Below are 26,124 nucleotides of genomic sequence, written 5' to 3' on the forward strand. Positions count from 1 at the left end.
GGCTGAGTAATGTATATATTATGTTGTGCTTGTGCTTTGTGCAAAAAAGACTGGAAGCATTTAAGTACATATTTAAATATGTGTGCATGCGCTTGCTGTGTGACTGAGATTCTGAGCTTTTTCTTTAACACAGCTAAAATTTTTAGACTTTAATTTCACATGATGCTGGTGTAGAGGGAAGCAATGTAACAAAACAGATTTCAAATTTGTGCTAGAAAGCACAATGGGATTCTAGTTCTGTATATGTGTGCCTGAATGCTGGTTTGTATCCCAGGGCGCTGAACATGAGACTGGGCTTTCTGCTTGCCAGAAGGGAGCTCAGGTTTGGATTTGTCAGGTTTTATCCTACCCAACAGTGGCCTACTGTTCACCTGTCTGATCTAACCCCAGTGAGGGGATATAATTAAATATATAAATGATTATATGAATATAATTATATAAATATATAGTTGATTATATCACTCACTGTCAGAATGATTAAGGACAGTTCTGCTTCCATCATTTCAAGGAATTAAGGTTTTGTTTGTCCTCATGGTTTCAAGTGAGTTGCAGCATCTGAAGTGAGAGTCTGAACCAGGAAATGTGCAACAATATATGAAACAAAAGCTTTTCTTTCACTTGTTTTGTGTCAGTGCATAATGGAGTTTTCAGAAGCCTTACTGGAAGAGTAGAATTATAGAATTACTAAAAAACCATTAAGTTTTAACACAGAAATTTCAATGGCACCAGCATTCAGTCTGTCCAGCTGTTCTTTGACACAAAGCAATTGCTGTTTATAGATGAATGTACATAGGAAAAGTAGTACAATCTTTCTGCAGGTAAAGTAACTCCCTTGTCTTAGAAATCCATTACTGATTTGGCAGGAGGATTTTTTTTTACTTTTTCTAGGTTCTTTGATCCAAAGATTTATGTGACTGCAACCTTGAACCATTAGTCCAGAGCACAGCCATCACTTTGCCATGTTTGAATCAGTTCTAGGCAGAGATCAGTTTTTAATTAGATTGCAGAAATCTGAAAGAACCTGAGCCAAATCACAGTGTATCTGAACTGCAGTATAAAAGTAAAATTAAGTTCAATACAGTTTTGTTGGTAGCACTTCATTGACTTTAAGGTGCACGTGAAGTGTTTGAACTTGAAGATTGAATTCAGTAGAAATGGTTCAGTACAAAGTCCTTTATAATCTGGGAAAGATTTTTAAATCCCACAATTTAGTTTATCTTTTTACTCAGTAGAATGTGAGAAATTCTGCTCACTCTTGTGATCCTCTGCTTGAATACACCAAGAGACTTTTTTTGGTTGTTTTTTTTTTTTTTTGGTGCACCTTTTAGCTATAAATCAGTGCCCTTTCATACTAGACCTTTGATGTATACTCAGTAAAAGATGCAGGGGAACAAGTTTGTCTTTATTAATCATGGTGAAAACAGAGAAGCTTTCCACCCCAGTGATGAGATTTGTGTAACTAAAAGACAGCAGGAGCATTCTCACTCTGCAGCTCCCAACACTCTCCAGAGTCACTTCATACATCAGTGTCAACCTTGAACTGCTCTCTCCAGGGACAGAATAATTATCTTCATAAAGTGCAACTGGATGCTGTTTGTGAAGTGGCAAAATTGAATCTCAGTTTTGCAACAGTTCTTCCCGTTCTCTTGCAGCCACTTGATCAATGGTTTGTTTCCATCTGGACGCTGTGCTGGTCAGGCAGCTCTGGGTGGCCCTGCTGGAGCTGTGGGGCTGGGCCAGGAGACTTCCAGAGGTCCCTTCCAGCCTCACCACTGTGTGAGTGATTGAGCATCTCTGGGCTGGAAAGGATCTTTCAGGCTGTGCAGTGGGTTTGTAATATTACATCTGCACAATAGAGGAAGGTGCAGGGGGTTTCCATCGTTAACAGAATGCTCATCAAGTGCTTGCTGGGTTTTTGGTGTGTTGATGGTGATACAGACTGGGGCAGTCAACTGACAGCAGAGCTGCTGGGCAGACTCTGCTTCTACCTGCTGTAGGAAATGGCCAGCTGAAGGAATAGAAATACTAAATTGTCTTGGTTTGAAAGGACAGGTCTGCTAAGGAAGGCAGGAACCTCTCATGAAATGGAAAATGTAAACCCCCTCCCTCTGAATTATTATAATTTTGAAATTAAGGGGCTCTCAGGCAAAGATATGGGAGTAGGAATAACAGTTCTGTACTAGGAAAATTAAGAATAAAATAAAAATGAAGTAATACAAAACAGCACTGCCAGAGTCAGAGCAGTCCCTGTCCCCTGTGTGTCAGGGGGGTGTCCCAGCCCCATGCCATGGGGGCTCAGCCCTCCTGCAGTGCCAGCTGTGGCTCTGCTGCAGCAGGGATCCTGCACAAGGGGGGAGTTTTCCTCTGCAGCTCCAGGGCTGCTGCAGATGGGCCTGGGCTCCCTCTGGCCATGCAGGGCAGCAGAAAGCTGCTCCTCTGGCAGTGCAGGGGGCAAAGGCTGCTGTGCTGTGCCAGGCTCAGATTGGATCCAGGTAGGAATGCTTGGCTCCTCCCCTGGGCACAGCATCTCCCCATGGGATGCTGGGATTGGATCAGCCCTGCAGGGACACTCAGTGGCCATGGACAGCAGAGATCTGCTGGAGGGAGGGTTGGCTGTGGGAGAGATAAAGAAAAAACTGCCCATGAACAGCAGAGAACTGCCCCAGCTCTGACAGATGGGAATGGAATACACACCCCCAGCCGCATCTTGCATTTACAACTTAAGACATAAATCTAGAACTGGACACATTTGCTGTTTCAACTATTCAATTATGCTCATTATCACATGAATCCCTTTAACACCGAGGTTCATTAGTGCAGCCTTCACCTTCCTTCTGCACTTCCTGGATGATGGAGATAATGGGATTGATTCTGAAGTTATTCAAGGGTTGGTGTAAGTTAGAGGCGTGTCAAGTGCAGTTAATGGTGTTGCATTCATGCAAGTGAAGTGAGAATCAGTAAATTGAGTATAGGGAAAAAAAGTGTGGTAGGCTGGGAGAGCAAGGTCTGAGCAGGAGGATAAATCTTGGTAGTGAGAATGTGAAATTAAAAAAATGTATCATCTGGAAGGAAGGAGCAGATGAGCCAGCTCCTCTGGTTTGTTCTCACTATTGTCAGTATCTTCCATTAAGTTCTACTGTGCACTGCATACCACACCAGATGAAATTATTTCCAAAAAATATTTTTAAATATTTTTATCATTTATATAAGCAAAATTGTAACAAGCTGAGCTTTCAAAGCAATTGGTCCCGTTATTTTTGCCAGTGTTTGCTCAAAATTCCCAGTGATCTACCTTTTTATAACTGGGTATATAAACACTGAAAACACTTTTTAAAATTACATAACATTAAAAATTATTTTTAAAAAATCAAAATAGAGTTTCAAATTATGTCTGCACATCATTTTAATGCTTTCATTAAAAGCCAACCAGAATCAAATCTTGTCAAGGATCAGTGAATAATGACCCCACTTCCTAAGGATCATTGTTATTATTTTGTGGTTTAATGCCTTATCAGCTCCCTGTGTTAGCAGGTTTTCTCATTGTCCTCTCCAAGGCATGATGCTTCCTTCATTATTTCTCCCTTCTGCTCAGCTTTTTTATACACCTGCTAAGACATTTCCCACTCTCAAAATTAACAATTATCCCACTACTAAAAAGGAGAGTAAGATGCACTCACAGGGTGCAAAATAATGTTTCAACTTGTTCTGCAACTGGATGCATGAAAATAACTTATCTGGCTGCTTCATAGCTGAGAAAACTTGAAGCAATTTATTCTTCTTTAAACATGCTGTGCCATTTGTATGTTTCAGGTACAGTAAATCTTGCTTCATTCATCATTTTCAAATAAACGCATAAAAAGCAATAGCTATTCTTCTGTTACTTATAACTACCCATGAAATAAATACTGTGCAAATCCCTTTCCTTTGTATTTTTCAAATTTCACTACATTAGCACATTGCAAATGTGTTAATTCCTTGTGTATCTGGAGAATGGTGGTGATTTTTTTCAGTTACTTTGGAAAATGCAAGTGTAGATGTTCTATTATGAAACTACATAACCACACCTATACCTTACTAACACTAAAGTTATTTCCCAGCTGAGAATTTAAACTGTTTTCCCAATTGCCCAAAGGCAAGGGATGATGGCAAATAATGGACACACAGAAAACTGAATTTTGTTAAGAACTCCATTGCATAATTTGAGGGTGATTGTTGTGGGGGTGACAGCCTGGCTTTCAATGCCATCCAAGGGTGGGGACCTGTGTCTCATTCCTGAGGGGAAATTTCAGATTTGAGGTTAGCTCTAAATCCTAGACAGGGTAGAAATTCCTGAGACAGAGCCATGTTTTCAGGCTTGGTGTGATCATTCCATGGCTCTCCTGCACTTTGGCACCAGCAGGGTTTGGTGCAGTGAGGGAATTTTGCAGCTGGGATGGGCAGAGCTGGTGGGAGGATCCACACCCTGAGTTTGTGTGGGCAGCTCTTCCTTACCAAGGAAAAAAAAAGGGTTGGTTCCAACTTTCAAAGATTGGTCATTTCTCAGTCTTGATGGACTGATCTCATCAGATTTTATAATTTCACCTGTGATATTTTGGTAGGAGCTGCCCGAGGGAAGCTCAGACACGAAGCAAATGCCATTCAATTGTGGCATCATTTTGTTTGTCTTGCCCTGACTTTGGAAGTGAAATTAGAGCCATATCCATTAATGAGATTTCACGGGGAGCACCAGGGTGAAGCTTAGCATTGTGGCTGGCTCACACCAGGGATGATGGCATATTAGGAAAAAAAATTCACTGAAAGAAGAACACAAAGTACTGGAATGCCCTTCCCAGGGAGGTGGTAGAATCACCATCTCTGGATGTGTTTAATAAAAGCCTGGACATGGCACTTGGTGCTGTAGTCTGGTGGAGATGTGAGGGCACAGGTTGCACTCAATGATCTTAGAGGTCTCTTCCAACCTCATCATTCTGTGATTCTGTGATTCCTGATTTCCTCCTTTCCTATATTAGCCTTTTGGGATTTTTTTGTTGTCTGTTGTTCTATTACACTTAATACTTCAGCATGGTATATTCTTTAAAATAGTTAATGGGATGGGGTTATTAGAAATTCTTTTGATAGCAGTGCATTGTAATTATTGAAAGATGATCCAAATTACCTGCTTGGAACACATGGAGTGTAAAGCAAATCTATCTAACAGTTTTATATTCACTTTCTAATGACCTTGTTTCCCCAGGTTTTCCATTTAAACAAGAGAAAAGTACAGATTTTCAGGCAAATTGGTTTTCACGTTTGGGAATTTAGTGTGGGTGAGACAGTTTCTCTTTTATAGTATTTTCAAAAAATGAAGTCACTCATCATTATTTATAGAAACATACTAAATTACTTTGCCAGGTTGTGGATAAGTGTTCTAGGTAGAAATTTATAATAAAAAGAAAATATAAATAGCTCATTACTTATGAAAAGAAAAGTTTTTATGATAATGTATTAAAAGAATAATGGTTCTGTATTCCAAACAGTTTCATAAACTGTTTTACTTACTTGAAAAATATGTTAGGTTTTGGGGGTTTTTTTCCCCACAAATCTTAAAATCCAATTGTGAGGGAGAATGACTGCAAGGTGGTAAAATAATACATTTTTTTCCTCAAAATGATCTTGTAGCCTGCTTGCATAACCAGTGCATGAAAAAATGTGATACCACTGGGTTGTTTTTCTTTTTAACTATTCATTATTTATGAAGTGCAGAGAAAAATAGATACAAATTATTGTTTCAGGGGACTTCCTGTAGCTATATTATTGTCTTCAAAGGATTTACTCATTAAACAGCGATTAAATTCCAGCATGCAAAGTTCAGGCTCTTGTTGTCCAAAAGTAGATTTCAAAAAAAAGTTCCTCCATGTCTCCATATGCCATATATGTATACATATATATATTTAAGAGTATTGGTTGAAAAAGTCCCTTTTGTTTAATAGGAGATTGTAAAATATACCAAACATTTGTCACCTTGGCAGTATTTTCCTATTTCTACTTCAGTGCTGCTTGAATTTGCAAATGGGCATATTACCATTTCCAAGCAAGTTTTTGGAGACACATTTCATATTCAGTGTATTGTTTTTTATTGTTTTCAGTCTGTGTTTTTCAGTCTATTAAAAGGTAAAGAATAATTCCTGTCCCTGGGGAAGTTTGGTGTGTGGGAGTTCCTGCTCCACTGAAAAGTGCTGGAGAAGAATCCTTGTGGCTCTGGGATTTCTCAGTAGAAGAAATACACCATACTGAGCCTCCAAATTACTATTGTAAAGCAAAAATTTCAACTCAGTCAAGGAGTCAAAATCTGCTACCCCATTACTGTTCTTACTTTTCAATGATCATTTCTATAGCAAATGCCCTTTATGCCAGTCACAATATAAACTGCAAGACAGCTGGGAGTGCAGTGGCAAGAGCTTTTGCCCCATGTTTCTGCTCAAAAACAGTTCCACGACTTGGATTTCTGACTCCCATTTGTGGCCTTAAAAAGTTATTTCGTAAGTAAGCAATAGTAATAGTAACAACAACAATAATAATAATAATAATAATCGTTTGAAGCTTTTAATTTTGTGGTGAAAACTCTCTGAATGAAATCTGCATGTAAAGTTGGAAAGTGCTGTCCTAGACTGGTATATAAAATTAGCATGAAGTCAGGAATATTCACTCTTTCAAAAATGTTGGTGCTGTGCTGCAAGAATCATTTTTCTTTTTCCAGAACCTGGTGGCAATACTAGAAGTATAAAAGTCGGATGTTTTCCATGGCAATTTGCTACGGTTTGTGCTACATTCCAGCAGGATTTTGCTGTATGTTTTTTACCCTGGGGCAGGGTGGAATTTCCCTCTGTAGCCAGAGGGGTTTCTCTGCAGGGTTTCTATGCAGTTTCAGGCCTCTGGTGGGCAGGTCACTCTTTCGAGAGATTTTCTTTGGTTTTGTTGGAAAGAGCAAAGCAAGATTCTCATTTTGCTCCATTCACCAAAACCTTAACAGTGTTTAGTGTTTGAAGATAAAATCTATGCATTAGAGTGAAAATTGTCCTGCTTACTTGAGAATTTATTAATTAATCTGGTAGTGCATGTAGTCCTCAGTGTTCCAATAAATGATAGCAGGCTGATTCTATTTTGCTCTTTTTTGGTTGTCAGTAATATGATCACTCACATAATGAGACCCTGAGTCAGCTGGATCTTTTAAGTGGATTTAAATAGACCTTCTCTTTATAGAGCACTCCCCAAAGAAAGCTTAAAATGCTTTTTGCATATTTTAAATGACAGGTTCTGTTAGAATTAAAACTAGAATACTTAGAGTTTTGAACAGAAGACACTCAGAGCGAATAAGTAATAAATAAAAGGGATTTATCTGCAACTGGGATAAATAAATAAAAGGGATTTATCCTGCCTGCTGTGTCCATGAAGGGGGGTTCTCACTCTGATGAATTCTCACAGACCAGATTTCAGCTGGTGCCTTTGAAAGTTGTAGCCAGCTCAACCAAGTTCCCTATTTTCCATGTTAAAATGAACTACTCCTAGGTCATGAAGACTCACCTCCATGAGTTTTCATGTCACACAGTCCTATTCTCAGGAGATTAGCATTCCCCAAGCTGTCTTCATTTTAAACTTTGCAAAATGATTTGTATTGACGCCTTGGCTCTTTGTTATTATTGTCATATAATACTGTAAATAATAATAAATGAAATATAAATATACGATAGAAAATATATAATACAATATACAATATAAATACTGTAAATAATAATAAACTGTAATATATTTAAAATAATCTGCTTTTTAACATCCTACCACTATGACTTTTAGCCTGTCTAAGAAGTAAAAGATCTTCACTTTGTTTTGTCAGATTGTTTGGTGATTTGCTCTGTTTCCCCCATGAGACATTTCTTTCCCTGGTGAGTAAAATGTTCCACCATGCCCAGTTTTGTATCAGGTATTTTAAGTGCATTGGTTTCCTCTGGGGAGTACTGTGGGACTGTGAGGTGATGGCAGGAGCTGCTGTTGTGACTCACATCAGTGAGTGGATTGCTTGAGTGGTAACAGAAGGGAGATTTAAATGGGACAAATAGCAAACTTCGTGTCTGTTTTCACTCATCACATCACAAAGGTTAAACAGCTGTCACCTGGCAATATTCTTACTCAAAATAAGGAGTTAAAAAAATAATACCTCGTTTCTTCAGAGTATTTTTGTTTGTTTTTGTCTTTGCGTCTCAGTAATACTGACATTGGTATGGAATAAGAAGGAATAATCTAGGAATTCCTGTGGCTGCACAGGAGATGCAGAATTGATTCATGGAAACCTGGTTTCCTTCTCTCTAATCATCTTCTGTTCTGGGGGTACAGTGTGATGACAGCTCAATCTGAAAATGGATTATTTGTTGTTATTTCAAGAGAAACATCTGTGCTCTTGTGGAAACCATGGCAAAAGAATTTAATTTCTTTCCTCTGGTAGTAGGTTCCTCCTGCTCAGTTTTATTGCAGGGTTTTCTAAGGCCAAGGTATAACCTGTTTGTTCCAGAATGAAAATTTGGAAAAAAGTCCTTGTGAGGGTGGTGACTCCTCTGTGTGCTCCACACTGCATTTGTCCCTTTGAAGTTGGTTATTAGCCTGGCTGGGTTTGTGGCTATATTCCAATTCTTGGACATAGAATTTTCTGTACAAATGCATTATCTGTCTCATATATCTCTTAGCTTTTAAGCATTTGGTTCCTGGTGTTAATAATGACAATAACATCAATTTGTAGGCATTATTTTTATTTTTGTTGTCTCTGAATAGTGTCAATTAAATTAGTTTGTAGTACATTGAAAATTTTGCTCTGTACAAGACAGTTAAGGGCAGATTTTGTCATCACAAATGTCTACAGGGGCAGGAGCATGAAGAGACAATAGTAAAATTGCATGGCAACTTCCAGCAAAGGACATCAAAGCATTGCTCAAACTTTAATGAACTAAATCGAGGTAAAATAAATGTGACATTAAGCAATTTCAAAACCAAACCATTTTCTAGTTGCTAGAAAGCACTGGAAAAGGAAAAGGAACAATAACATGTTTTTTTTTTTTTTACAGCTTCAGCAACACCAGCTACTCTAGTTTGTGAATTAACTTAATATTCAACATTTTGTCATGTACATTAGGTGTTATAATGCATGAAATGAATACACAGTCACATCCCAGTGGCTGCAGCTCCCAGTAATGATCGACAATACTGCCTCTAGCTAGCTAACACTTTCCCCTATGAAATATTTTCTGCATGACCACATCCCATGGCAGCAGGCAGCAATGGAATTTATGAACTAGCTGAAGCTATCAGTGCTGGTGAGGAAGCAATAGAGAAAGATGTACATTAAAAAATTAAATAAAAAGAAAACAAAAAAAAAACAGAACAAAAAAATGGGAGGGAGGGAGAAGGTAAAAGATGAATATCCAACCAGAAAAAAAAATTGTCAATATGTCACAGACACTTTTGAACTAGCAGCTTAATGGCACTGCAAATTCATGTCTGGGTCCTATTTTTAAAATTTCCAGATTTCCTAAATATAGCTTCCAGTTGAGGCTGTTTCTTTTAGCTCTACATAACTCAAAAGAAATGACACAGAAGGAAGCTTTCAGCTTTATGCCAAGGTAGAACCATGCTTTGTGTGCATGACTGGGAGTTGGGAATGTTCAGGGTCTTATCAGGACAAGTTGTTTTTTTCCTGAAGCCAAGTCAGTGAGTGTAATTCTCTTAGAGAAAGGGGACTCAACTTTGCAGTGGCCTGATGTGAGTTTTCTCTCCCCTCCTTTTCTTGCTGTACAGATATTTTTCAGCCTTTCTCACTCTCAATGCTAAAATACTCGTGCACCATATGAGAAAAGTAGATTACAAATAAGGTTCCTTATAAATATATAGCCACTAGGAAAATCATAAATAATTTCTTTTCCAACCTCTGTACCTGTATAACTTGCATTGTGTTTGAGACTGTTATTCTTGAAAGCAAAAGTGGAAAATTATTCCAGTGTTCTTCAGATTTCCAGGACCAAATTCAGTGGAATACACAGCAGTGAGATGAAGTCAAGACTCAACACAATCAGGAGGAAGTAGGAATATAATTAATAATATTGTGGGCATCAACTTTAACCTGTCTTGGTCTGTTAATCTCACTCCACAGTAGGTTATACTGTGATTACTGTATATATACAGTACATATATACAAAGAATGTAGACAAATAAATGCAGGGAAAATATAGCAAAAAAGATTATAGAAAATCCCAGCAATCTTCTCTGCATTGCCCTGGTTTAAGTTTTGCATTCAACAAAAATAATTTAGACAAAATATCCAAGTTAGAACACACTACATCTGTAACATAATTGTATGGCTGAGTTTTATATGTGGCATTTTTGTGGAGAACTAGGAAAAAAGCACAGTATTTCTGGGCCAAGACCTAGGATTGGTGTTGAATGTCTGCCTACAGCTGCCCTGGGTATCCTGAGCAGGCTGCTCTTTGTAGTCCAGCATCTTTTGGATGAGGAAGATCTCACACCTGTCTGGGCAGACTCTCCTGTGGTCAGAGCCCCTCACAGTAAAGAAATCCATGGATTTCAAAGGAATCAAGTGGATTTCTGGGATCTCTGGGTGCCAGCATGACCCTCAGCCCCTCTCCCACTTCAGTGTCACCATCACCCTTGCTGAGGATGCTCTGTACCCCTCATCCAGGCTGTATCAGCAGGAGCTGGTTCACCAATGCACTCCACATCCAGGAGCTGCTGGGCTGCTCGTGCCTTCCTACATTGCCCATGATTTTGCTTTTTGGAAGCACTTCCTTGCTCCTTTTTACATGGGGATGCTGGAGGAGACTCCATGCAAGCCTTGTTCATTTGATTTTGTGTTTCCTTTGCTCCTCACACCCCCTGCACTGGGGTGTGCTGGTACCTGTCCCTCTGTCCTTTTCAGTCTCTCTTTTTTGAGATTGCCCTGGCACCATCCTTAGTGCCCACTAGGAGAGAAATTCAGGTGCAGCAATCACAGCAGGCTGGGGTGGGGTAATTGTTGGCACCTGGCAGCCCAGGTGTTTTGCATTAAAGCAGATTGGGAGGTGATTATCCTCTCTGCTCTGCACTATAAAACCCCTCAGAAGTGTAAAACCAGGTGACTGCTGGGGCAGAGGGTCCCTCAGGATGGTCAGGGATGCAGCCCAGCTGGGGAGGAGACCCCAAAGGAGCAGGGATTGTTCGGCTTGGAGAGTAAAGAATAGCCCCTGGGTACCTGGAGGAGATGGAGAGGACTGAGCCTGTTTCTCCACAGAGGCATTGTGGCAAGAGGATGAGAAATGCAAACACACAATTCAAATGAGGTAGGTTCAAACTGGAATTTTTTTTTTTTTCTGGGAGTATTTAAGCTTTAGAGGTTGCTTGGAGAGGCAGCTGTGTGCTCTCCCCTCTTGGAAGTTTGCAAAGAGCATCTGCATCAGTCCCAGAGGTGTGATCTCACAGATGACTGTGCTTCAAGCAGGAGTTTCTGCTTGGAATCTCTTGAGGCCCCTTGCAGCCTGACTGGTTGTGTGGGGCTGCAATTCTTGAGGCCAAAATTCAGCCAGTAGCTGAGAATTCCTTGTGCAGAGTACACTGAAATACCTTATTGGAAACATCCCTAAACATCCCTTCCTGGACATGATTTACCTTAATAAATGTGGTGAAGTATTCACTGGAGCTAATCCTTCACTGTGATACCTCAGAGGAGTTTCTTACCCATCTGCATGAGGCTGGAATTCTTTCTTTCTGTTGAATTTTTTGATGGGAAGCTAAAGGGTCCCAGCATAGGGCTGAGTGAATGCTCCGAGCAGCTGAGGTGATTGGGGCACCCAGCTGGAGGTGTCAGGTGCACTTTCAAACCCACCTGGTTCAATCTCTCTGAGTGCTCCTGTGCTTGTGATTTTGTTTATTTGAGCTCTGTTGCAAGCCTGGAATAGAAGAGTCAAAGGAATGTGCATAAAGAAATGCTAGGCTGGAATGGAGATGCCATTTGTTGTAAATATAATAAAGGCAAACTCTGAGTTCCAAGTTGTAGCCCTTTACTAAATGCCAGACTTTCCCCATGCTTATCCTTTTCCCATTGCTTTTGTAGAAAATGTGTAAAAGCAGCAGAGTTTAATGAAAACATGTTTTGGAATAACTAAATCTAAATAAGTTTCTAAAAGAACTCAGAATAGCAGTAAAGGAGTAAAAATAAGTCTTGATTGATGTTCTGGCCCATTATATTGAGATGTGTGCCTGAGCTTTGGCTAAGTCAGCCAAGTCTTAGAAAAGAAATTTCAAGTGGGTCAGGTTGTTGCTAAGTTCTGTGAATTGGAGCTAACTTTGGCTTGTCTCAACTTAATGTGCTTGATCCAAACAGAGATAATTTAAAAAGATTATTCTGAGGTTTCATAATATCACTTAATCTCACATCTATACTTGTCATATAAATACAATGCCTGTCTTATTTTTATTCAAATAGCAATCCATCAAAATTGCCTTTTGACAGCATTTTGACTACTACTTATAGTAATAACTAATAGTTCTTTTTTACTATTTCCCAGGGGGAAATAGTATGGATGTGTGTGGAGGAGAGGAGGAGGATAGAAATTCTGAAAATAATTTTCATTTTTACCTTTAAAATGAATCAGGAACTTTAGTTGCCTGTGAATTTTCATAAAAGGCAGCAATCTGCAAAGGCCATTCTGGTTTGTTTGTATTCTGTTTGTGTTTCATTAAAAGGAGGTATAGGGGCACTTTCAAAAATAAAGCTGAATCTTTAATTACTATTTGCAATAAATCATTTTTAAAAGATGAAATTATCGATACATAGTGCACTCAAAGGGCTTTTAATATATTTGTTCACTAGTGATAATGGGTAAAAAAAAGTTGAAAAGACTGATTGCAAAATTACAATAAATCAATCAAATGGGTCTGGTAATACATCTCATATCCACAGTGTATGATGCTTAGTTTATGACATCTTAAGATCTCAAAAGCTGATTTATTTTTCCAGTAATCAGTGTTCTGATCCATGAGTTTTTATAAGGTACAGAAGATGTCACTGTTTTTTTTTTTTTTATGAATGATTTGTGTTTTAAAATTGCACATCTGTCAATCAAGACAGAAACAAGGACTTTTTAAAACTTAGTACCTTCACTGTGGGTTTATTTCTGTACAGTGCTGGTGTGGTGTACATTATTATTCAGTGAAATTTTTCATTGCACTTCATAGTTTGGGATTTTTTGACTAATGTGTAGCCTTTCATTCCATTTTGATAATTATCTCACCACTCTCTGTATTGATACCCCAGCACATCCAAGCTCAGAGTATATTCTGTATCAAGTCCTCAGATATTTGTAGTAATCAACATTGTATCTGACTGTTAAAACAACAACTTTGAAATCAAAAGGTGTTTTATCATTGCACCTGCTGTGCTTTCATCTGTTGTTTCTCTGCTCAAAATTATTGATAATTTGCTGAATTCTGGTACATAAAGGAACCCCAACAAAACAAGAAGATTTATACAAAAGAGTCAAACCCAAAATATTTGGGTGTAGCTTGAAGCTCTACCTGCCCAGTTTGAGGAGAAAGAGTTAAAATGTGTAGTTATGGCTTTGTACTTTAATCAGTGCAAAAATGCTAAGTTTGGTTTTGTTCTCCTTTGGTGGGACAGTAAATGCTAACACTGAGAGCTTCACCTACAATGGCCTCATTTCTTGGCATCAGAATTTGAATTCTGGGTATCTTGTGTGATATTACAGCTTTTGTCACCTGAGTGCCAGGTGGCCTCTGCTAAAACGGAGTTCAATGAAAACATTTAGTAGAATAATTAAATCAAACTAAGGTTCTAAAAGAACTCAGAATGACAGTAAAGGAATAAAAATAAGTCCTGATTAAATAAGTGCCTCCCAACCAGGGAAAGGTTGGGGGATGATGGCAGTGCTCCACAGGTCCCTGGGGAGGGAATGGGGTGTCTGGGAGGTTGTGCTGTGCTCTGGACACTGGGGTGTTTTTGGGGTCCCCAGAACGAAGGAGGAATTGAGAATCTGACTCCATATTCTCAGAAGGCTAATTTATTATTTTATGATATTGTATTTTATAAAGGAATGCTATACTAAAACCATACTAAAAATAGAGAAAGGATACAGACAGAAAGCTGAACAAGATACTCATGAAAAGCTTGTGACTGACTCCTCAGACTGACACAGCTGATGGGGATTGGTCATTAAGTAAAACCAATTCACATGTTGGATGAACAATCTCCAAAACAGCAAAACACAGGAGAAGCAAATCAGATAATATTGTTTTCATTTGTCTCTGAGGCTTCTCAGCCTCCCAGGAGAAAAATCCTGGGCAAAGGGATTTTTCAGAAAATGCGATAATGACAGGATAAAGTGTGTCTCATGAGTTACAGTCAGTGACTGAACCAAATCCATTCTGAAGCCACTGCCTGACTTCAGGAGAGCTGGAGGCTGAAAATGTGGGAGTTGTGTGCTGGAAGCCTCACTGATGAGAAAATGTTCCTTGGATAAAAATATTCTAGGAGTGCAGGGGTAGACAATGTGTGATTTTTAATTTTTTTAATTCACTCAAAACCCGGGGATAAAGACATCTCGGATCTCTCAGATTATGGCAATTCCAACAGATAATTACCTCGTATTAACTTTCCCTCATCTCATTCTTTTATTTTCTGCTGCTCTCTGGTGTGCTTTGTGCATCTCTGCTGCCCACACACCTTGGTCTGTGAAACACAGGTGTGGAGCCTTCTTGGCCTGCCAAGTTCCCCCGTTCTGGGGTTTTAGTGGTACCTGACAGGAGCTTTTCATGTCTTTTTTTCCTTAATTCTGGCTATAACCTGTGGAGTATTGTGTGCTTTTTGACCTCATTTTGATTTATTTAATTGTGTTTGGCTATTTGATAAACAGGGACAGGCTTGAAGCACTTCTCTGCTGTTTTGATGCTGAGAGTGTGCACTGTCAGGAAGGACTCTGCTTATCAGACAGATTCTTGTTAAGGAAAAGTTTATAGGCTGGAATTCCATTCATATTTTAAAAAGTAATTATTGCCTTGCTTTCAGTTTGGCTACAGGCTTGATATCAAACTGAAACAAGCAGAAAAAAAACAAAAAAATAAATTAGTGTTTGGGTTCATATGAGTGAAATGTAATTCTGATTTCTCACTCCTGTGTTCACATTCACGTGGATGTTTGCTTTTTGGGGTTTGGATTTTAATGATTTGCTCCTGACATAATGGAAAGGAGCCAGTCATGGTTTGGTGGGAGGGTTTTCTTTTGGCAGGATTAAAACCAAAAAGAGTGGAAAAGGGTAAAGTTAACTTAACATGGAAAGCTCCAAAAGTAGTGCCACAGCATTTTTTCCAGTAAGCTTGGCACTCTTTGCTGAGTTTTGCACTATACAGCCATTAGCAGGCTGGTCAATGCATTGCTTTATGAGGCAATTATTTCAGCATACTCTATTCAAAATACACATTAGAACTTAACCTTCTGAATCCTGAAGTAGCATTTTTATCACCCAACATTAGAAAAGAGTTGGAGTCAGCAATTTCCCCTTTCTTTTTATGGTCTGGTATCATTAATAAAGCATTGAGCTGGTAGCTTCTTACAATTCTCCAGGATAATTTGTGACACAAAAGGTGCTGCTGTGATACAGTTGTCTGTTGACTTATTCAATAGCAGGGGAAACATAGAAATTGTGTAAAAATAAAAATGAGCAAGGGAGGGGAGAAAGAGCTCTTAAAACAAATGTACAATTGGTATACAGTATATTAGACCTGCTGCTGCTGGATATGCACAAGTAGAAATGGGAAGTTAATATGGAATTTCTAATTAGGGTCACATACTAATGAACTCCCTCTTCATGTTAGTTTTATGCCGCTTCAGAAATTTTTTATCATATGCTTAAAAATTTATAGCAAGAAACATTAATGAAAATGAGGCGTGAATTGGAAATTGTGCTATTATGGAGATGAGTGTGGCCATGGCCAGGCTGATTTCTAAGGAGGGATCCTTTTATTGCCATTTTTTTGAGGAATGAGAAATGATACAAGTAGAATTAATGACTAGACATATTCTTTGCCCCAGCTTGGCTGGCGTTATTATATTTAAAGTTATAAAAGCTGGATTTAATAAAATTTTGAGTTAATTATAAGGAGAATTTTTATCATAATTGGCAGTCTTCTGTAAGAAATAAAAGTGTAAATCAGCAGAAGGGCAAAATTAACAGTGAGGTGGTTATGCTTCCATACACCTATATGTGTATGTATTAAATATACATTTTTAAATACTAAATATATTTATGTATCAGTACAGACCTGCTCTTACACATATAGGTACAGTGAACATTTTTATGTGACTTTGTTGCTAAAGGCTATCTTCTTTCCTTGCTGCTTGACAGCACAATTGCTCTTAAGTTCTGTGGATGAATGTTTGGGTATAAATTTTCCAGAAGTGGCATTTTTGTCTCTGGTATCTTGTAAAAATCAATTGAGCTCGCTATTTAAAATGTCAAACCTCCAAACACTACCTGTTGTATTGTTTCCTTCAGTCCCACTAAAATTATCATGCAATCTTGTATAAAATATATTGAAAACATCTGGTAGTCTGTCTCATTGGAATTGCCTTTGGAAATAGTCTAGTAACTTTTGACAGCTTGGCTTTACAAGGATATTGATTTCACTGTGGCTTTATCATGGAAAACTGATGAATGGTCAAAAGCTGAAAGTGATATAAAACCTGGTTTATAGTTTTTATATGAATCCACGTAATAAAATAAAGTAGGTTTATAAAACATAGTAAGGTATGCCCTTGTGAAAACATGGGAGTTAAAATAGAATTTTGCAGCATTTTTGGGCTGTGGATAACTTGGGCTAGGGACGTCAGAAATATTTGCAGGCTTGTAAGGGATGGTCAAAGGAAGTAATGTCCTTATTGCAAACAATACCATATGTTGCTAATAGTTATGTCATGCTTGGGAGAAGAGAAGCTTGCATAGAGTGCTGCTTCTAGATTTTAAACATTTCCTTTTGAAATACTCTATTAAAACTGAACAGGAACCAATGTGGGAAAAATATTGTTTCCACAATCCAATAACAAAGAGAAATAGGCAGCAGAAACACCACTGACTGATGGGGTATGGGAAACAGGAACTGCAATCTGGGCAAGAAATACCTTTTTTGTACACCTGAGGAACTGAACAGGAAGGATTAGAAACAACATTGGCCATCTGTATTGCACCGGCTGCAACAAAAGTAAGGAAAATATAGGAAACTAAATTGATTTCTTTCTGGAGGAAGCAATTACTTCACTGGTCAATTAAATACAAACACAATGAGAAGGTGTTGAAATAGAAACATGTGTGTCAGCCCTGCAGAACAGTGAATTCTGTGTGCACAGAGTGCCCTGGGGGCTGCAGGTACATGTTCATCCCCAGTCCTGCAAGGAGGGGCAGAGAGGGGGCGAGGGGTCTGAGATCTTCCTGGATCTCAGAAAGAGAGGTCTGAAAAGAAGTGGTTTAATAAATTGTCTGGTTTAATAAGAGAACAAAAAAAGGAATAGCAATAGACACTCAATCTAGCATCCTTTGACAAGGAGGGGACCCTACTCTGGTGTAGGATGGGCTGGATGCTGAAGGGGAGAACCCCAAGGTGTTGCACACACCTTGGCTTTTTTTAGTGACTTTTGCATAATTTTCTGCCCCAACCCAGCTGTCTGAAGCGTGTTTGCTGCACTGCAGGAGAGAGGCAGGGCCAGGCTCCTGGGGAGAGCTGCTTGTGCCAGGGCTGGACCAGGCTGTCCTGCAGCTCAGGGACTGCCCAGCACAGCCCGGGCTCAGCACAGGCTGCTCAGTGAGCACTTCCCTGGCTCACCAATGCTTGGTGTGCAGGGATCACCGAGTTGGGATCAGACAACCCTCCTGCAGAGCTGGGTGGGTGCAGTGAAATGAGAGCCATCACCAGGCTGCTTCTGACAATTCAGCTGGTGCTGGCCAGTTGGCACTGCTGCAAAACAGATGCCCTGCCCCTTAAGGTATGTCACCAGTGAAAACTGTTATAGAAGAGAAAAAAAAAAAAAAAGGAAAATCGAGATTTGCATATTCTGGATTAGTGGAACTTGAATTGAAACTGACACTGTGGATTTTAGTAAAAAATAACCCCTTTTGCACAGTTCTCTAAATGATCTTTCATTGTACAGAAAAGCTATGTCAACTTCAGCTAGCAGACCTTGAGGACAGGGAAGATTGTCCCAGAGATCCATGTCCAGGCTTGAGTGTTGTGTTTGAGAAATATTGGCCCAGTGGAGAGAATTCAGAGCAGCACAGTGAGTATGAGCAGAGGATATCCTGTAAAATAGCATGTGAGGAAAAAGTGAAGATGTTTTCTCTTTGCATTTCCCAATCACTCAGTAACTTTCTCATCTTTCCTATCTCTCAGATCTTTGAGCAGAGCAATTTCCTGTTCTGTACTCTCTTTTATGAGAACTTTGGGTTGGACTTGACGATCTTGAAGGTCTCTTGCAACCTATTCATTCTGTGAATTTTAGTTGGCCCTGGTGCTTCTGAGGTTCTAATTTTCAATAAAGGTGCAACCAGGAGTGCCTTGTTGAAGGTTGCCAATGGAACTCGAGTCCCCAGAGTCTGAGTAGTGGAGTTATCACTAAATTTTTCTTCTTCTTCCATAAGAATATAAGTGAAGGCACAAACTGTAAATGGGGAGGGGGAGAAGGAGGTTTCCTTACTCCAAGTTAAAGGTCAGCCTTTGTTCTCAGAAGGGTGACAGGTAGATTTGCTCAACAGGTACAATTGCAAATGGAAAAAAGGAACAGGACATGGATTCCCTTCCAAACTTCGTTTTCCTTCTGTTGCTGTTTTTCACTCTGACCACCCACATGGGTACAGCCGTGGTTAATTAAATCAGGAGAGGTAATTGAAGCTAGCCAATGAGTGTAGGGCTGGTGAGAGCTGTTTGTGTGAGCTCCAGTGCCCAGGTGTGGTGTGTGTGCTGCGCAGCTCCATGGGAAGGGTGCTGATCCCTGCCCTCATTCCCTTTGCACTGCAAGGAAGTTTTTGGGATTGTGACTCATTTGTAGAACCCCTGCATGCCTCCCTTCTTGGGAAGCCTAATAGTGCTTTGACAGTGTTTAATAGTACCCTGTTCTTTGGGTTTGGAAGTGTAAAACTTGCACTTGGTCACAGGAGCAGGCAGAGCATTGCTCTCATTGTCTTGCACTTTATGGCTTTGTGGACAGGTTACCTTTACCTGGTCAGGAATTCCAGCAATTGGCTTGGTTCATCTTAAAAGCCCTGACAGTGATGAAAGGAGAAAAATAAACCTGCAAGGGTCAAAATATTTGAGATTTGATAGAGAAGTAAAATGAAGCATTAGGATTTGTAGAAAAGTCACATGTATGAGAAGTTTGTGCTGTGGCTTTATTTGTTAGAAACCAAAAGTATTGGATGCTTGCCAACCAGAAGAAAAATGTATATCCTGAAAGACAGTGAAAGAGAAATATTAATAGAGTCAAGGCTGGTGCGTAATACAGTTGAAAAAAATGAAATGCTGAAAGGGTATTGCAACTTGATTTTTGAGAAGATAGAAAACTGAATAGAATTTTTATTTTTTATTAAGCATTTCATATTAATTTTTACTAGAAATGTCATAATTCAATAGGCCAAACATATTTTATGAAGCTAACTTGATCCTGACCTAGGAAGTACAGTAGCTGTATAACTTTTAACCACATGGTTTCTTAAAGAAAAAATAAGATGCTGTGTTTTATATTTTATTCAGCTTTTGGGTGGATGTTTCTTCTCAGTATTTTTGAAGGATGGGATAACAGGGATGAACATGGTGAAGTGTGCTGGGTTTGGTTTGTAATTGCTAGTGGGAAGCATCCACTGACTCCTCTCTGCCCAGAGGAGAGATCAGAGTGTGGGTGTCAGGGGAAGGAATGTCAATTTACCTTTCCAAAAATGAGCTAACAGAGTTGACACAAGGCACTCTTATTCTGAACTGTGAGAATTACTCTCCTTTTAATTAATGCTGTTACAATATTGCTGGCATTAACTGATTTTTCAAAAATACTTTTGTAATTGAACTTCATGTTTTTTACATTGCTTCTACTTTCTGTGCTCCATGAAGACATTTTTGCTCATAATTTCAACAAAAAACCACTTCAGGAATCTCAGCCACTTAGAAATGCTGCAATGAAAAGCTGAAGGAAGTTGATGTGAGAATGTTACAGCATTGCTTGATGAGGTATCTTAATAAGATTGCTACTTGCAAGCTTCCTCTTAATGGCTTTTACAAACTATGGTTTATTATATCAAACTGCTGCTATAAGAAGTAAGGAATTAAAGAGAATGAATTAGACATAAAGAGGGAAAGAAAAAAAAAATTGCAGAACTTATGGCCTATCTGAGGTTTATTTTGCATGTTTTAATTTTGTTACGATAAATAATTGCAAAAAATTTAATTGTATGTGTTTGTAGCATAAAAGTATAATAAAAAAATTGGAGTGTAACTTTAAAACAGTCATCAGCTGTAAATGCAGCCGTTAGTCAACCCATCTCACTACATGACTGGTGCTAGTTTGTGGGATTTTCTGAGTTCCCCAGATGGAGGAGGAATGATGAATCTGACTCCATGTTCTTAGAAGGCTAATTTATTATTTTATGATATTATATTAAAGAATACTATACTAGAACTATGTTAAAGAATAGAGAAAGGCTACAAAGAATGATAATGAAAACTCATGACTCTCTCTTGAGTCTGACACAGCCTGACTGTGATTGGTCATTAAGTTACAACAGTTCACATGAATCCAATCAAACAATGTCCAGTTGGTAACCAATGTCCAGACCACATTCCAAAGCAGCAAAACACAGGAGAAGCAAATCAGATAATTATTGTTTTCCTTTTTCTCTGAGGCTTCTCAGCTTCCCAGGAGAAGCAATCCTGGCGAAAGGATTTTTCAGAAAATATGATGGTGACACTAAGTTGGCATTTTGTAAACCACAAAATTGTGCTGCAGTTGTGATGCGGAGCTGGGAGTGCAGCCTGCCCAGGTGGGGCTGTGCTCTGGGAGCATCCCAGCACATCAAGGTGTGCATTTGCTGTGCTCCAAGCCCACAGTTCTGGCTGTTACCAAGATGAATGGCCCAGCTCCTGCTCACTTTATTGAGCTTTTTAGAGACACAGAGATGTTGCAGTTCTGATTCTGCAGCTCGAGTCAACAGGGCTGGGCATAAGTACAAACACCCTGAGACATCCTGGTGTTCTCTGGTAGTGTAAGTTCATTTTTTCTCAGTTATTGTCTTAGCATTTGACAGGTCTGTAGGATGCAGAAATTGCCTTTTTCAGACCCAGGCCAGACTGGGGAGGAGTTGGGAGCTCTAAAGTAGCACCAGTATCACCTCACACAGTCATGATTATGCACTCCACAGACCCTGAACTGCATTTTTTCCCTAAGTCATGTGGTTATAAAATAACAAAGTATTTAGTGAGTTGACCTGGTTTGAGTGGTTATGATTTCAATTATCTGAAAACTAGTGGGTTAAAAGGTCCTTCATTGTTTTTTGTTGTTGGTTTTTTTTAAATGAAAATTATTTGAAATCAAAATGATTTCTAACCTAGATTGGCCATTTAATGTTGTATCCTTCTTTTTTAGCACCTAACACATACATAAGTACATGGATTTATACATCTATAGCAGTCAGATAAAAATACACAGAAAAAATGCTGAAATACAGAAGTTTGTTGGCTGAACAAATGTTGTGCTTGAGCAGAACATACAAAGGACATTTCAAGTATATGCTGGCCTGTCTCACTGCAAGCCTAAAGACACCACATAGCGAGTTACTGGTTCTTTTATAATTCAAAGTCAAGCTACTTTAGTGCACCAATAGATTTTTTAGGCTCATATTAAATAATGAATTTTCACAGTACATGCCATAAAGTGAATTGGCAGGTTTTGTGAGTGATTGGACTGTAAATCTGAAATGAGACTCACTTCGTCACAGTTTCACTTCTTCCCACCAACTGTTCAGATGCCTCAGGTGCCAGAAAGGATTAGAAAACCCTGGGAGAAGGGATGGCAGTTCTGCTGAGGATGGGGAAAATGCAACACTATTTTTTTCTGCTTTTAACTGAACATGGTGAGCACAGTGTGAAGCTATACATTTTAGTCTTAGCCTGGGCCATAAGATGATTCTATTACAATGCATCACTTACCTTTATGTTTATAATCAGGGCTAATGCCATAAAGTTACATCCCCCAGGTGTTTAACCCTGTTTTCAAGCATTGCTTTTTGTTATACCCTGAGATATGAAACATAACCAAGTAGTACACAGTGACAGAAAAGAATGTAAGGTGATGGCATAACTTTTAAATTACTTTTTCTTGCACAGTTTTACAATAATACAGTCCCCTGTTTAAAAAACCCCTCCCTTTGCTAGCCATAAAATAAGTTTATGTCCCCAAAGGCATTGCAGGGAATGCTGTCATTAAGTGGAAGTGCCCAGCAGGAGGGAGCTGACAGTGGCTCTTTGAACCACCTGATCCTGGGATGTGATGGGGTTGCTGTGCTTTGGTTAATAACAGGGACTCCCACTGCCTTTATTAGGGCTCTATTTCACCCTCAAAATTTAAGTTTTCCTAATGAGGTTTTGTTGTGGAGCAAAGCAGCCTTTGTCATAAATTGGGCATCAGCTCCAGGCAGAGATTCCCTGTGCAGGTAATTCCCTGTGCATTGTTACTTTTTGAAGGTAAGAGGAGTTTTTCTGGGAATTGGTGGATTAGCTATAAACTGTTTAATCTGGGTGTCCTGAACAGCACTGACAAAATGCCTGAAGCCAGGAGAGCAACATTTCACCCTTATGAAGTGTAGGTTTAGCATTAAAATAATGCAAAATCAAACCAGGAGAGTCAAACTCCTTCTCACCACAGGCTCCTGGTTCCAGCCCTGCCAGTACAGACTGAGCTTTTCCTGGTGGTTTTGGGGTGTCCAGTGAACCAGGCTCTGGCTGACAAACTCCTGCCATAGATTGGGGTCAAATGGACTTTTGTGTCTGAGGGCTGGAGCAGAGATGTCAGCCAAGAAAAATCAGGGCAGCAAAATGTACCAGAGTATCTACAAAGCTGGGTCAGTGTTCCATTGGCTTGGAGAACCCTTTCCCTCTTTAATAAATCTGGTGTATGCTGCATGTGCTTGTACACTTCCAGAGGTTTTCACTTCTCTTAAAAGCACTGGATAGTATTTGTGCATCGAGAGATGTTTGCTTTATTGTTACCTCTGCAAGTTAGGAGTTACTCAGCAGCTCAGGTAGGAGGCATGGCCAAGAAAAACAAAAAAGATTTTTCCATTTGTTTCATGTGAAGATATTTGTCTAGAGAGAAAAAGTGGGATGTATGATGTATTCTATGCATGTTTAGCACATATTTCTATTTATTTCATGCAGTGTTCTTTTAGAACACAAAACATCATCCTGAGTGGGATGGTCTTACTCTCTTTTGTGAAAACCATTAGAAATTACCCCAGAATGCTGTCATCCTCCTTGGCTAATTACCAGACTAAGCACTGATTAAAATGAAACTCAAACAAATAGATTTTGCATTGTCTGAGGTACATAGATCAAAAGTTAAAGCAGACTTCTTTTGAACAAAGAACTAATAATGATTAAGAGCTAGCTTTTTGCTCTTGTACCTTTCAATTGATTGTGGGCCTGCCTGGCTTGATGGATTAAAATCAGTAATTTAGAAGCTGACAAAACAGTACATTACAGAAAGGATAAGAGTCAACAAAAATGATACAAATGATCCTGAGTGTAACATTTAAAGCTTTTAGAGTGTGACAGTTTTGTGCTTCTTTCCCCGTGTTCCCCAGATCTTAGCCTTGCAAGCAAATTAATTGGTGTCGTGTTTTCAGCTATGGAGAGGGGAGCCTAAACCATTTCAGAATTTAAGAATGGGAAATAAGAAGGGGAAAAGTTGGACTTGATGATCTCTGAGATCTTTTCTCTAGTTAATTCTAGAGAAAAAGTGTGACTGTTAGGATGGAGAAGAAAAATCAATGAACTATGGAACCTTGCATGGTGTTCTAGATGTTGAAAAAGGGGTTACCAGGCTATACTTTGGCTGTACTATAACCTTCCACCATAACTGCAGTGACGCCACTGATATCACTGATAAAGTGGTATATCACTTTCTGAAGGAATAAGGGAGTTGATATTCAGTTTACAGAGGTGCCATCCTGCTGCTTCTGTTCATGAGAGAGGTGGAAAGACTCTGAAGGGATACAGGGGTATGATAAAAAAGGTGCCTGAAATGGTCTGAACAATAATTTCACCAAGTTGCTCTGGCAGCAGCAATCTGAAAGGTCATGAGTAGAGCCAAGATGGAAAAAAACATGTTAATTGTAAAGTGATATGACGAAGTGAGAATTTAAGCTCTTCAGATGGATAGAAAGTGCTAGATCTTAAAAATGCTACACAGAAAAAAATCTGCAAGATTTCCCATGAGCTCAAAATTATGAATTTATGGGAAGCTGAGAAAGGAGGGTCTGGAAGCTGATGGGAAATAGGAGAAAGTTCTGCATTGAACCTGAAGCTGTTGTTAGATATCCATGAGGAGATTTGACAAAGACAAGATTTAATTCCAAATATCTGCATTAGAGAGCTGACCCCATGAGTCATATGAAAATGTCTTAGGAGGTGATAAATGGCCAAAAATAAGATGTGTGGGGAAAAGAGTGGGAAAGCAAGGACAGGCATCTCTTAGAGCCCCTGGAAAAAGCTGATGGCAGACAGGGAGCTGACAGAGATAATGGGAGAGGGCAATTACAGCAGGAATTATTATCAGCTGTCTGGCTGATGGCACAGAAAGTGGGGTAGAGATGGGGTGAGCATGAGCATGAAGAACTGGCTTTTAGCTTGGCTTACAAACATTCATTAGAGGGCTCTGTCAACCACATTTCCTTAACAGATGGATTGCTGGGGAGGGACTGGGAGCTGTCACAGGGAAACTCCTGTGTGTGATTGTGAACTCTGCACCCTGCCGGTTGAAAAAGGTGATTTTACACAGAAGCGCCAGAGAACTGTAGAACCAGAGTGGTTATGGAAGAGTGGAAAGAAAGGAAACTGCTGTCAGAAGGGGAAGAGAAGGATAATCTTACATGAAACAGCAGAGGCCTTAAGGATTCTGAGGATGGAAAGCGCTTTCCTGAAATAAAAAAAGGGAGTGGTTGTAATGGTGTTCACAGGAGTCTGAGGATGAGGGAAGAGATGAGGATCTGACTCCATGTTTCAGAAGGCTGATTTATTATTTTAATATATATATTATATAAAAACTATACTAAAAGAATAGAAGAAAGGATTTCATCAGAAGGCTGGCTAAGAATAGAAAAAGGAGGAATGAATAACAAAAGCTTCTGTCTCGGACAGAGAGTCTGAGGCAGCTGACTGTGATTGGCCATTAATTAGAAACAACCACATGGGACCAATCCCAGATGCACCTGTTGCATTCCACAGCAGCAGATAATCAATGTTTACATTTTGTTCCTGAGGCCTCTCAGAAAAACCCTAAGGAAAGGATTTTCCAGAAAATGTCTGTGACAGGTGGGGACCATTTTAGCAGGGCACCAACCCTTCAAAGCCTGGCTGGTGTCCCTGGGAGCTGCAAAGGCTGAGGAGTTCAGAATTAAGTCCGTGTGTCTGTCTTGCTGCTGCCCTGGGTATAGGGATGAGCATTCCTACTCTCTTTGTGGGAAAAAGCCACAATTTCTACAAACAAAAAAAGTCTGAACAGTTTTTGCAAAAAGGCATGAAATGGGCAGTATGTTCTCCACTTCTACAATGAAATGCAATGTTAGGATAAAAAGAAATAGTAGCACAAAACCTCTTCTCTTTAGGAGTCTGAAATGGAACTTTCTTAACTTCATACTTCCTTGTTTTAGGGAGAAAACTATTTATTTTCCTAATGAGGTATTCTAGTCCAGTGTTTTTTATATAATGCTAATCTTTCCTTCATTTGCTTTTAATAATACTTATAAAATAGAATAATCTGTAGGTGCTACCAAGTTTGAGCCTTCAGGCTAT

The 26,124-nt window shown here is 39.3% G+C and overlaps 1 protein-coding gene across 8 annotated transcripts in view; it reads left to right on the plus strand.

Annotated features, from left to right (window-relative positions):
* The window catches only part of RBFOX1 (RNA binding fox-1 homolog 1), a 1,162,152-nt gene that overhangs the window by 736,340 nt on the left and 399,688 nt on the right, over positions 1-26,124 (plus strand). The window lies entirely within an intron of this gene.

Source organism: Ammospiza caudacuta, chromosome 17, assembly GCF_027887145.1.
Source record: "Ammospiza caudacuta isolate bAmmCau1 chromosome 17, bAmmCau1.pri, whole genome shotgun sequence".
Classification (NCBI taxonomy): Eukaryota; Metazoa; Chordata; class Aves; order Passeriformes; family Passerellidae; genus Ammospiza; species Ammospiza caudacuta.